Consider the following 5,310-nt stretch of genomic DNA (forward strand, 5'->3'; position numbering starts at 1 on the left):
TCGCGCTCTCTCTTCCCCCCAGTCGCGCTCTCTCTTCCCCCCAGTCGCGCTCTCTCTTCCCCCCAGTCGCGCTCTCTCTTCCCCCCAGTCGCGCTCTCTCTTCCCCCCAGTCGCGCTCTCTCTTCCCCCCAGTCGCGCTCTCTCTTCCCCCCAGTCGCGCTCTCTCTTCCCCCCCAGTCGCGCTCTCTCTTCCCCCCAGTCGCGCTCTCTCTTCCCCCCAGTCGCGCTCTCTCTTCCCCCCAGTCGCGCTCTCTCTTCCCCCAGTCGCGCTCTCTCTTCCCCCCAGTCGCGCTCTCTCTTCCCCCCAGTCGCGCTCTCTCTTCCCCCCAGTCGCGCTCTCTCTTCCCCCCAGTCGCGCTCTCTCTTCCCCCCAGTCGCGCTCTCTCTTCCCCCCAGTCGCGCTCTCTCTTCCCCCCAGTCGCGCTCTCTCTTCCCCCCAGTCGCGCTCTCTCTTCCCCCCAGTCGCGCTCTCTCTTCCCCCCCAGTCGCTCTCTCTCTTCCCCCCAGTCGCTCTCTCTCTTCCCCCCAGTCGCTCTCTCTCTTCCCCCCAGTCGCTCTCTCTCTTCCCCCCAGTCGCTCTCTCTCTTCCCCCCAGTCGCTCTCTCTCTTCCCCCCAGTCGCTCTCTCTCTTCCCCCCAGTCGCTCTCTCTCTTCCCCCCAGTCGCTCTCTCTCTTCCCCCCAGTCGCTCTCTCTCTTCCCCCCCAGTCGCTCTCTCTCTTCCCCCCAGTCGCTCTCTCTCTTCCCCCCAGTCGCTCTCTCTCTTCCCCCCAGTCGCTCTCTCTCTTCCCCCCAGTCGCTCTCTCTCTTCCCCCCAGTCGCTCTCTCTCTTCCCCCCAGTCGCTCTCTCTCTTCCCCCCAGTCGCTCTCTCTCTTCCCCCCAGTCGCTCTCTCTCTTCCCCCCAGTCGCTCTCTCTCTTCCCCCCAGTCGCTCTCTCTCTTCCCCCCAGTCGCTCTCTCTCTTCCCCCCAGTCGCTCTCTCTCTTCCCCCCAGTCGCTCTCTCTCTTCCCCCCAGTCGCTCTCTCTCTTCCCCCCAGTCGCTCTCTCTCTTCCCCCCAGTCGCTCTCTCTCTTCCCCCCAGTCGCTCTCTCTCTTCCCCCCAGTCGCTCTCTCTCTTCCCCCCAGTCGCTCTCTCTCTTCCCCCCAGTCGCTCTCTCTCTTCCCCCCAGTCGCTCTCTCTCTTCCCCCCAGTCGCTCTCTCTCTTCCCCCCAGTCGCTCTCTCTCTTCCCCCCAGTCGCTCTCTCTCTTCCCCCCAGTCGCTCTCTCTCTTCCCCCCAGTCGCTCTCTCTCTTCCCCCCAGTCGCTCTCTCTCTTCCCCCCAGTCGCTCTCTCTCTTCCCCCCAGTCGCTCTCTCTCTTCCCCCCAGTCGCTCTCTCTCTTCCCCCAGTCGCTCTCTCTCTTCCCCCCAGTCGCTCTCTCTCTTCCCCCCAGTCGCTCTCTCTCTTCCCCCCAGTCGCTCTCTCTCTTCCCCCCAGTCGCTCTCTCTCTTCCCCCCAGTCGCTCTCTCTCTTCCCCCCAGTCGCTCTCTCTCTTCCCCCCAGTCGCTCTCTCTCTTCCCCCCAGTCGCTCTCTCTCTTCCCCCCAGTCGCTCTCTCTCTTCCCCCCAGTCGCTCTCTCTCTTCCCCCCAGTCGCTCTCTCTCTTCCCCCCAGTCGCTCTCTCTCTTCCCCCCAGTCGCTCTCTCTCTTCCCCCCAGTCGCTCTCTCTCTTCCCCCCAGTCGCTCTCTCTCTTCCCCCAGTCGCTCTCTCTCTTCCCCCAGTCGCTCTCTCTCTTCCCCCCAGTCGCTCTCTCTCTTCCCCCCAGTCGCTCTCTCTCTTCCCCCCAGTCGCTCTCTCTCTTCCCCCCAGTCGCTCTCTCTCTTCCCCCCAGTCGCTCTCTCTCTTCCCCCCAGTCGCTCTCTCTCTTCCCCCCAGTCGCTCTCTCTCTTCCCCCCAGTCGCTCTCTCTCTTCCCCCCAGTCGCTCTCTCTCTTCCCCCCAGTCGCTCTCTCTCTTCCCCCCAGTCGCTCTCTCTCTTCCCCCCAGTCGCTCTCTCTCTTCCCCCCAGTCGCTCTCTCTCTTCCCCCAGTCGCTCTCTCTCTTCCCCCCAGTCGCTCTCTCTCTTCCCCCCAGTCGCTCTCTCTCTTCCCCCCAGTCGCTCTCTCTCTTCCCCCAGTCGCTCTCTCTCTTCCCCCCAGTCGCTCTCTCTCTTCCCCCCAGTCGCTCTCTCTCTTCCCCCAGTCGCTCTCTCTCTTCCCCCCAGTCGCTCTCTCTCTTCCCCCCAGTCGCTCTCTCTCTTCCCCCCAGTCGCTCTCTCTCTTCCCCCCAGTCGCTCTCTCTCTTCCCCCCAGTCGCTCTCTCTCTTCCCCCAGTCGCTCTCTCTCTTCCCCCCAGTCGCTCTCTCTCTTCCCCCCAGTCGCTCTCTCTCTTCCCCCCAGTCGCTCTCTCTCTTCCCCCCAGTCGCTCTCTCTCTTCCCCCCAGTCGCTCTCTCTCTTCCCCCCAGTCGCTCTCTCTCTTCCCCCCAGTCGCTCTCTCTCTTCCCCCCAGTCGCTCTCTCTCTTCCCCCCAGTCGCTCTCTCTCTTCCCCCCAGTCGCTCTCTCTCTTCCCCCCAGTCGCTCTCTCTCTTCCCCCAGTCGCTCTCTCTCTTCCCCCCAGTCGCTCTCTCTCTTCCCCCCAGTCGCTCTCTCTCTTCCCCCAGTCGCTCTCTCTCTTCCCCCCAGTCGCTCTCTCTCTTCCCCCCAGTCGCTCTCTCTCTTCCCCCCAGTCGCTCTCTCTCTTCCCCCCAGTCGCTCTCTCTCTTCCCCCCCAGTCGCTCTCTCTCTTCCCCCAGTCGCTCTCTCTCTTCCCCCCAGTCGCTCTCTCTCTTCCCCCCAGTCGCTCTCTCTCTTCCCCCCAGTCGCTCTCTCTCTTCCCCCCAGTCGCTCTCTCTCTTCCCCCAGTCGCTCTCTCTCTTCCCCCAGTCGCTCTCTCTCTTCCCCCCAGTCGCTCTCTCTCTTCCCCCCAGTCGCTCTCTCTCTTCCCCCCAGTCGCTCTCTCTCTTCCCCCCAGTCGCTCTCTCTCTTCCCCCCAGTCGCTCTCTCTCTTCCCCCCAGTCGCTCTCTCTCTTCCCCCCAGTCGCTCTCTCTCTTCCCCCCAGTCGCTCTCTCTCTTCCCCCCAGTCGCTCTCTCTCTTCCCCCAGTCGCTCTCTCTCTTCCCCCCAGTCGCTCTCTCTCTTCCCCCCAGTCGCTCTCTCTCTTCCCCCCAGTCGCTCTCTCTCTTCCCCCCAGTCGCTCTCTCTCTTCCCCCCAGTCGCTCTCTCTCTTCCCCCCAGTCGCTCTCTCTCTTCCCCCCAGTCGCTCTCTCTCTTCCCCCCAGTCGCTCTCTCTCTTCCCCCCAGTCGCTCTCTCTCTTCCCCCCAGTCGCTCTCTCTCTTCCCCCCAGTCGCTCCTCTCTCTCTTCCCCCCAGTCGCTCTCTCTCTTCCCCCCAGTCGCTCTCTCTCTTCCCCCCAGTCGCTCTCTCTCTTCCCCCCAGTCGCTCTCTCTCTTCCCCCCAGTCGCTCTCTCTCTTCCCCCCAGTCGCTCTCTCTCTTCCCCCCAGTCGCTCTCTCTCTTCCCCCCAGTCGCTCTCTCTCTTCCCCCCAGTCGCTCTCTCTCTTCCCCCCAGTCGCTCTCTCTCTTCCCCCCAGTCGCTCTCTCTCTTCCCCCCAGTCGCTCTCTCTCTTCCCCCCAGTCGCTCTCTCTCTTCCCCCCAGTCGCTCTCTCTCTTCCCCCCAGTCGCTCTCTCTCTTCCCCCCAGTCGCTCTCTCTCTTCCCCCCAGTCGCTCTCTCTCTTCCCCCCAGTCGCTCTCTCTCTTCCCCCCAGTCGCTCTCTCTCTTCCCCCCAGTCGCTCTCTCTCTTCCCCCCAGTCGCTCTCTCTCTTCCCCCCAGTCGCTCTCTCTCTTCCCCCCAGTCGCTCTCTCTCTTCCCCCCAGTCGCTCTCTCTCTTCCCCCCCAGTCGCTCTCTCTCTTCCCCCCAGTCGCTCTCTCTCTTCCCCCCAGTCGCTCTCTCTCTTCCCCCCAGTCGCTCTCTCTCTTCCCCCCAGTCGCTCTCTCTCTTCCCCCCAGTCGCTCTCTCTCTTCCCCCCAGTCGCTCTCTCTCTTCCCCCCAGTCGCTCTCTCTCTTCCCCCCAGTCGCTCTCTCTCTTCCCCCCAGTCGCTCTCTCTCTTCCCCCCAGTCGCTCTCTCTCTTCCCCCCAGTCGCTCTCTCTCTTCCCCCCAGTCGCTCTCTCTCTTCCCCCCAGTCGCTCTCTCTCTTCCCCCCAGTCGCTCTCTCTCTTCCCCCCAGTCGCTCTCTCTCTTCCCCCCAGTCGCTCTCTCTCTTCCCCCCAGTCGCTCTCTCTCTTCCCCCCAGTCGCTCTCTCTCTTCCCCCCAGTCGCTCTCTCTCTTCCCCCCAGTCGCTCTCTCTCTTCCCCCCAGTCGCTCTCTCTCTTCCCCCCAGTCGCTCTCTCTCTTCCCCCCAGTCGCTCTCTCTCTTCCCCCCAGTCGCTCTCTCTCTTCCCCCCAGTCGCTCTCTCTCTTCCCCCCAGTCGCTCTCTCTCTTCCCCCCAGTCGCTCTCTCTCTTCCCCCCAGTCGCTCTCTCTCTTCCCCCCAGTCGCTCTCTCTCTTCCCCCCAGTCGCTCTCTCTCTTCCCCCCAGTCGCTCTCTCTCTTCCCCCCAGTCGCTCTCTCTCTTCCCCCCAGTCGCTCTCTCTCTTCCCCCCAGTCGCTCTCTCTCTTCCCCCCAGTCGCTCTCTCTCTTCCCCCCAGTCGCTCTCTCTCTTCCCCCCAGTCGCTCTCTCTCTTCCCCCCAGTCGCTCTCTCTCTTCCCCCCAGTCGCTCTCTCTCTTCCCCCCAGTCGCTCTCTCTCTTCCCCCCAGTCGCTCTCTCTCTTCCCCCCAGTCGCTCTCTCTCTTCCCCCCAGTCGCTCTCTCTCTTCCCCCCAGTCGCTCTCTCTCTTCCCCCCAGTCGCTCTCTCTCTTCCCCCCAGTCGCTCTCTCTCTTCCCCCCAGTCGCTCTCTCTCTTCCCCCCAGTCGCTCTCTCTCTTCCCCCCAGTCGCTCTCTCTCTTCCCCCCAGTCGCTCTCTCTCTTCCCCCCAGTCGCTCTCTCTCTTCCCCCCAGTCGCTCTCTCTCTTCCCCCCAGTCGCTCTCTCTCTTCCCCCCAGTCGCTCTCTCTCTTCCCCCCAGTCGCTCTCTCTCTTCCCCCCAGTCGCTCTCTCTCTTCCCCCCAGTCGCTCTCTCTCTTCCCCCCAGTCGCTCTCTCTCTTCCCCCCAGTCGCTCTCTCTCTTCCCCCCAGTCGCTCTCTCTCTTCCCCCCAGTCGCTCTCTCTCTT

The sequence above is a fragment of the Somniosus microcephalus genome, chromosome 22 (genome assembly GCF_052327205.1).
Source record: "Somniosus microcephalus isolate GS21.2 chromosome 22, FLI_Smic_1.0, whole genome shotgun sequence".
NCBI classification, from domain to species: domain Eukaryota; kingdom Metazoa; phylum Chordata; class Chondrichthyes; order Squaliformes; family Somniosidae; genus Somniosus; species Somniosus microcephalus.